Genomic DNA, 8548 nt, shown 5'->3' with positions numbered 1-8548 from the left:
ACTTTATAAGGAGCACCAGGGCTGGTTCTACCATTACGCATGGCACGCAGTTGAGTAGGGCGCCACATAGTTGAAGGCGCCTCTGCTCAGCTGCGACCATGCGGGCCGTGGGCAGACTGTGTCTCTGTGACACAGATGCACCGCCCATGTAGCGCTGACCGGACGGAGGGGTAGCAGCAGCGGCCGGTCGGCTCATGCGCGGGCACTTAGTCACGGTATTTTTTGCGAAAATACCGTGATAAGGCTCCGAAGGGGATTCGCAGGGACAGAGCTTTATCGCAAGCTCTGTCCCTGCAAGGGATTTGTAGTAATTCCCTGTGATATTGCCTGAATATCACACTACAATCTGCATTCAATATGCGGATTGTAGTAAATAGAGCCCATAATGTGCTTCAGAGCCATAATATTGTCAATTTTAAGACTAAAGGGTCTATTTACAAAGCCTTGGATGGAGATAAAGTGGAGAGATAAAGTACCAACCAACCAGCTCCTAACTGTAATTTTTTTCAAACACAGCCTGTGACATGGCAGTTAGGAGCTGATTGGTTGGTACTTTATCTCCGTTCACTTTATCTCCATCCAAGGCTTAGTAAATAGACCCCTAAGGTCCAGGAGGAAACAGTATCCCTCATACTTAATTAGAAGCTGTCAGTTAAACAAAAATAATAATAATCTTATATATAAATTTCATTGGTCTGTTTGATTGGGATGAAACCAAAGCGAGATGGTCCAGTTTGATCCTGGCCTGATTTTAGGATGGATAGGGTCCCGGTTGGACCTCCCGTTGGTGTATGCTGGGCAGAACTTTGACCCGGGGAGCCTGTTCTGAGCCTTCCACTGGATGGATTTCAATGAAAACTTCACAGAGTGGTAACATTGGATCCCAGAAGACATACTAGGGGGTTGAGGTCAAGGTCGGACCTCCCGTTTGTGTATGCTGTGCAGAACTTTGACCCAGGGGACGCTGGGCAGAACTTTGACCCAGGAAGCCTGTTCTGGGCCTTCCCCTGGATGGATTTGGATGAAAACTTCACAGAGGGGTGGCAATTGGCCTGGGGTACATAATGGAGTTGTTGGGGTCCAGGTCAGACCTCACGGCAGGGTGCACATAGCAGAACTTTGACCCAGGGATCCTTTTCTGGGCCATCCACTGGATGCTTTTGGATGACATCTCATAATAAAACTTAATAACTTGAAGATGAATCTTTGCACCAATTGGAATGAAACCAAGGCAAGGTGGTCCGGTTGGATCCTGGCCAGGTTTTAGGGGTGTTAGGGTCCCAGTCAGACCTCCTGTTGGTGTACGCTGGGCTGAACTTTGCTCCGTGGAGCCTGTTCTGAGCTTTCCACTGGATGGATTTGGTTGAAAACTTCAAAGATCTCAGGAGACATACTAGGGGGTTGAGGACCCGGTCAGACCTCTTATTTAATTTTTTTTAAGGCAAAAATAATTAAAGTATGTATTTAAACAAACTATTGCTTTTTAGAATTTTTGATTTTTTTTTTTTGTTTAATTGGCCCCAAATTACCCCCAAATCTAATTTTTCTACTTTTTTTTTTGTTTGCATTTAAACAAAAAGTTCGGTTTTTTATAATTAAAAAAAAAAATACACGTCAGCCATTTACAGCATTTTAAAGCACAAAATACTTTTCTTGGGACAGTAATATAAATGTATACTGTTTCCCAATATTAATTTTCATTTTTTTAGGGGACAGACTGCACCCCATTTTTTATTTTAAATTTCCAACAGGTTTTTGTGGGAAAAAGTACAGCAACCAATTTTATTTTCAACTGAATAGCGTAGGAACAGTGAGCAGGCCTACCCGCTTTAATAAAAATATGGTCATGATGGCCACGGTCATTTTTAATCTTGCAGCTAATTGGATATGCTCCTAAGGTGTCTCATCTTTGAACAGAAAAAACGGGTCCATCATAGGTGCTCAGAAAACTACCCTGCATGTTTACAAGTGTCTCAATCTGAGCCACAGCTGCCCCTTTTCTCTGCTTTACCCTTTTCCCATTAGATTGTTATCCCTTCCTGTTTTCATTTAGACATTTATTATGTCCCTGTTTTATGTATGCCTCGTTTCCTCAACTCTTTGGCACTGCAGAGCACTGTGTACCTTTCAAATCAATAATAATAATACAAATTATATACTTGCAAACTGCTTTCATACATGCTACCATTGGCCCTGATTCAGAGCCGCTCGCTATTTGCGGTCGTTCGTTCTAAAACAAGGGGTGGCTATTCAAATGAACCGTTCGCTAATTGCTGTCTGTTCACGCCTCTAAGTCTGAACGAGCGAGCAAAACTTGCGGTTGTAATTTTGAAAAATACGCCCCCTTGCCGCTCGCACCATACGTCATGTCCGCTATTTATTAGGTTAATCGAGTACATCAAACAGCGTATGAAATGCTCGCTATTCTTGTGGCTGGTTTTTTCAACCGCAATTTTGCGAGCAGTTCGGAGTAAAAAAAACCAAGTGACGTGGTCAATGACGCTGCTGTATTAATTATGCACTCCCTTAAAACGCCCGTTTTGACCTTTAAGCACGCCTGCGATCTAATTCCACTCCCCGTTTTCAAGCACCTTCCCCTGTTACCACCCACATACGCCTCCTTCTGTCACTCAAAATAGCAGGCATTCGCTATATAGCGAACAAACGATTTTTGGCCGCACAGACTGGTTCGCGCATGCGTATTAAAATCCGTACGCATGCGCAGATGTGCGAACATCGGTCAGAACGAACGAGCGGCCGCTTACGAGCGGATCTGAATCAGGGCCATTGTCCATTGTGTAGGTCAAGTGATTTTTCTATACTTACCGTACTTCTATATCTGCTTATCTCATACACAGTCAGAGGGCTGGAAGTGACACCTATATACAGGCTGAAATAAATGCCTTGCACCACTGCTCACACTTCTGCTCATTACTAAATAATGGTATTTATTCAAGCGAACAGAATTACAACACAAGTAATCTAAATTGTGATAGACCAGTCATTTGGAACATTTGTTGTGGCTCACCAGGTGCCGTCCTTCGTGGAGGTCTTTCCATACCATTAACATTCATATTTCTCTTCCAGCACAAACAACGAAACTCCTTATAAATAGACTATGGCACAGACTCTTTCCTTGTAAACCGCAGTAGAATTCCCACCATGCTTTTCGCATGATAAAACCTCAGGCACAAGTTCTCTCATTTTTTTTCCCATTATATTTACTATATTTATTTTGTTTGTAAATTAAAGAGATTCCACATTAACTGTTCACATTAACAGGGGCTGTTTATTAGGGGCATCTTAAGAGACCAGCCGCGTCGAGAGGATGGGGCCTCGGACGAGGAATGCACACGTGCCCCCTCCTTTCGACGCGGTTGGCCGGCCACCGCCGCATCAGTACTGCACATGCGCAGACCGCTGGGGAAATGGCGCTGCCAACATTTTCCCTGCGATTTCTTCACTGCGCATGCGCAAAATGCAGAAAGTGGCAGCGGTGGACATTTTCTGGCGTTTTGAGCAGTGCTGAGACACCCGGCGCGGGACCTCAGAGAGGTATGTTTTAGATAATATGGGTGCAGGGTGTGCGGTGTGGGCCCCCCCTGGACCCATTATAGATACGCCCCTGCTGTTTATCATGCAACTATGCAATTTAATAAGAAAATATTGCTATGGAAGTTGAGGGCCAGTCTTTGGGGGAGATGTACCAAAACTTTGAGAGATAAAGTGGAGAAGTTTCCCATAGCAACCAATCAGCTTCTAACTGTAATTTTATAGACTGTGCTAGATAAATGATAGCTCTAAACTGATTGGTTGCTATCTGTATCTTCTCCGCTTTATCTCTCTCCAAGGTTTGATACACTGGCGTCACAAGGGGGGTGCGGGCTGCACCCGGGTGTCACCAGCCGAGGGGTGACACCAAAGTGCTGGCTCCCCCTCAGCGACAGGAGCCAGGTGCTGCATTACGTTCAGCACTCGGGTCCTAGCACAGTGAGGGAGCCGGCACTTCACACAGGCTGGTCCCCGAGGGCAGCCTGCAGCTCCTGCACCCCCGATGTGAAAAAAAAGTGTGTTTGGGCCGCTAGGCCATGCCCCACCCCATGCCCCCCACCCCACCGCGATACCACGCTCCCACGCGTGAGGCCACGCCCCTTTATTTGCCGGTGCGCGGCTCTGCAACCTCCCCGCACCGAGTGCAAAGACAGTTAGGGACGCCATAGGTTTGATACATCTCCTTTTGTCAGATCATACCTGGGCTGTGGTACAGATAACCTTACCTTAGGCTTCCAGATCCACTTTCAAATAGAAAATAAAAGTTTAAAACAATAGAAAGTAAATATATTTTTTCAGTGCAGTTTTTAGTTTAAAAGAAAAAAACGATCAAAATAAAGCATTTGTTCTATTATTATACCCTGCAGTGACCATCCTGATATAACAATGTGAGAATTGCAGTTGTATCTGTACTTCCCCCATGAGAAGCCCGGTGAGTATCTTTGCCAGAAGTAGTCCTGGATAGATAGGCCCCTATCTGGCAATAGCTCAGTGGTTCCCCATGATTGATATGCCCCAATGTGATTTTGTATATGAACAGCCATTAAAGTGCACCTGTTAAATACACAGACTGGAGGAAGTCATTTTATGGGCTAAATCAATATCCATTCAATTTACTAAGAACTACTGACATTACCAGTTCCTATTCAATTCATAATGCTCCTCTGTGTGTAGCACAGGGTACACTTCACCGCGTGACCTACAATACATCTCAGGTACTGTACAATAAGCACTCACACCGCAATAATTCACACTTTTATTTATTATCAATAACACGTGAGAAAAATCACCAATGAAACCCTGAACATTCCGCTCCCGCTTTCTGCCATGTGTTGCACTACAGACAGAAACAACATAACCCTTTTGTTGCCATATGAGAACCGATAAAAACAAATATTGGAAACTTCAACGATTATGACTGTTTAGTTGGATCTTATTCTGGGCTCTGGCAGCGAGTTACTGTGTTGATAAGAACATCTGCTAGCTGCAGACAGGTTTAGTAATAACATCACCTGTCTTTGAGGTCACTTGATGTGGAATGAAATACAAACATCTCCGATTTGGAGTACAGAATTGTCACAAAAACTCTTTTGGGGTGGGGAGGGATTAAACTTGGCAGGATGACAGTAAGTGCCTCCATAACTGTGAGGCGACAAGGAACATCGCTAATTATTCATTTATTCCCCGGCTGACCCCCTTGGTGTGCAGGAAAATTAGCGCAGTTTGGCTATTATATTGAGCAGTTATGCACGCAGCAGAATACTGAGGTGGCATATAGAGCTAATTTAAATTCCCACATTGAAATGATCTGTCTTCATGACAAAGAGCTGTTTTGAAAGTTAATGAGATGATTTCAAAGCATAGTTTATTGCTATCCAAGTATGCCTGGATGCTGGATGACTCCCAAACTAGTGTTAGACCTCACCAATGGCAGATGTTAGTTAGGGGGTGTAGCCTGCCCAGTAAAATCACTAGTGACTACCAGGTCACCAGCCTTACCAGGTTTGCATGGGCTGCAGCTGTTGGTTTTGTGTACTCAATTTGCATCATCAAGCCTCGCCCATCTGTTGTTTTCCTACCTCCCCACTGTGTTTCCTAGGAGGGAGGGAGAAATAAAAAAAAGGCAAAAAGGATTGTGTATGCATTGCTTCCATACTGTGACAATGGCATATAGTCAGGATCCCGACGGTCATCAGTATACCGGCTCCGGAATCCCAATAGTCAGGATCCGGACAGTAAGTATTAAGGTTAGGGTTAGAGTTAGGCACTAGGGGGAGGGTTAGGGTTAGGCATTAGGGGAAGGGATGGATAGGGTTACTGTAGGCTGCCAAGGGGGATTGTTAGGATTAGACTTCGGAAGGGTTAGGGTAAGGGTTAGAAGAACACTCTCCAATATGCGCCGGGATTTTCACTGCTGGGATTCCGGAGCTGGCATTGTCACCATCGGGATTCTGACCGCCGGGATTCTATACCCAACCCGTGACAATATTTGTTTGGGCTGAAACATTATTCATGAGAATCAGTTCACAGGGAACAAGTACCATATCTGAGACACCTTGTGCCTCATGTCTTAGTGATGCCTTTAGTTCAGTGGTGTAACATGGAGGGGTCGAGCGGGGCACATGCCCTGTGTGCCGTCAGACCTGGCAGGGTGCGCAGGGGGGTGCGTGCACCACCGGATGCAGTTCAGGATACGTGCAGTCCGCAGCACTACACATTAAAACATGCCAACGACGATGTTTGTTTTAGCACTGCAGACAATAAGAGTCAGACAGACATGATGTCTCTTCAATAGTGCCGAGCGGGACGGGAGCAGCGTACAGTGGTGGGCATGGGGATTCAGGTAAGTGTAATTTTGTCTGTCTGTGTGTGACTGCTTGTACTATGGGGGTCATTCAAACCCGCTCGCGAGCGCAGGATGCTCGCAAGCGGGTTGATGTTCCCCCACTGCGCATGCGCACGACGGAGGGAGCTCCGTCGTGCGCATGCGCGAGACCCGGCGAGCAACGGGCTCTCCATCGCTCCGAGTCTCGCACCAAAGGGGGCGTGCTGTCGATGTTGATTGACAGCACGTCCCCTTTGGTGGGCGTGCCTGCCAGACGGAGGCGTTGCCATGGGAACGCCTACCGCCTGAAGCCGGCCCCACTGACATCACTAGTGATGTCAGTGGGAGTGATTTTGGCTCTGATAGAGCCAAAATCACTCCAGGGCTTGCGGCAGCGAGACCCTACTGCAGGGTCTCCGTCGCAAGCCTGATGGTCGCGATGGTCAAGACCATCGCGACCATCATCATGGATGCTCGCATATGCTGTGGGTGGTCACCCACAGCTATGCGAGCGGCCAGGAGGCCGCTCCATTTTCATGGAGGAGGGCACTGATTCAGAGCGAGCGCTCTGGTCAGAGCGTTCGGCTCTGAATCAGGCCCTATGTGTATAAGGCACTAAAACTGGGGGCCCTGCATAGGGGGCACTAAATAAGGGGCACTACTGCTGGGAGCATTAAGGTGCATATGGAATGGAAAGGAATTTCCATGGAGTGATGAGAAACGGCGGTGTGTTTCAGTGGCCACTCTCCTTTGTGGCATGTGGCCACCCCTACTTTTCTGGCTCACACACATAGGTGGGGGGGGGGGGACACTCCATTTTTCATCTAGCCCTGTGCTCCAAATACCCTAGTTATGCCACTGCTCTAGTTCCTGGTGAATTAATAAGAGGCCTGCCCATATCAGTTTAGACTACAATATGGCTGTCTCCACTGTACAGAGGCAATGGGTGTACATTAGTGGTTTATTACCTTGTGTTCATGCTATGCAATATCTATAAGAAACTGTCTAACTATCCATTCTGCTGAGAATATGGCTTGTTTAGAAGTAGGCAATACGGTATTTATTAAACCATGACAGAGTTGGCTACACTTTAATACAGATTTATGTAGAGAGTGCAGATTAATAATATTTTAACCTATGGTTTGCTGTCCATATAAAATGTAACTCTTCTAAAAATGATAAAGATGTCTCCTGTTGTTGGGGCTCTCCCTTACCAAAGAAAGTATTAATTGAAAGTAAAACTATTTCACATATCACTGTTATCATTATCACAGACGTATTACATTTCATGTCAGTGCTTTTGCCCAGTCTGTGCACATACTGTAGTATAGACTGCTGAGTTCCCAGGTCGGAATGGGTATGATATACCGCCGGCCGCATGGTCGGCGGTTCGATTCCCGCCAGCGGCAGCCCGACAGGAGCAGAGTGCGACGCAGCGGAAGACCGACAGCGCTGGAAATCCCGATTGTGGATAGGTAAGTATACACTAACCTAACCTAACCCCCCTAACCCTAACCCTCCTTAGGGGTGCCTAACCCTAACTTCCCCCCCAAGTGCCTAACCCTAATCCCCCCTCTAAGTGCCTAACCCTAACCACCCCCTTCCCCGCTGCCTAAACCTAAGTCCCCCGGGGGGGTGCCTAACCCTAACCCTCCCTCCCCCTAGCCTAACCCTCCCGGGGGGGTGCCTAACCCTAAGTCCCCCCCGTGAGCCCTAAACCTAACCCTCCCCCCGCGGCTGTCCGCTCGCGGAGCCCGGCATCACTACGATCGTGATGTCGGGCGCCGGTCTCCCGGCGTCAGGGAAATGCGGGCGTCTACATCTAGATGCCCGGCATTTCACCCTTGCCGGGATAAGACAGTCGGGAAGCCAGCTGCCGGTATATAGGCAGTCCGCTTCCCGATTGCTTCCCCCCAGGTCCATTGGTCAATAGCAGTTGTATATCCCTGTCTAGCTGCACAGCCCAATAAGAGCAGCATTATATGTCTGGAAATCCTCAGGGTACAAGTACAGGTGATCATTTTACACTATAGTCACTGAAACATTTGTCAACATTTACTGATTTATATAAATGACAAGACAGGATCACAGTAATATATTTCAAAGAAACTGCTTTTAAAGTTCATGTCCATACTGTAGAAGTCAATGCACCTGATTTGTCAAAGCAGGTTT

Source organism: Taudactylus pleione, unplaced genomic scaffold (assembly GCF_031769625.1).
Source record: "Taudactylus pleione unplaced genomic scaffold, aTauple2 ptg000066l, whole genome shotgun sequence".
In the NCBI taxonomy this organism is placed as follows: domain Eukaryota; kingdom Metazoa; phylum Chordata; class Amphibia; order Anura; family Myobatrachidae; genus Taudactylus; species Taudactylus pleione.
This window is presented reverse-complemented; position numbering follows the sequence as displayed.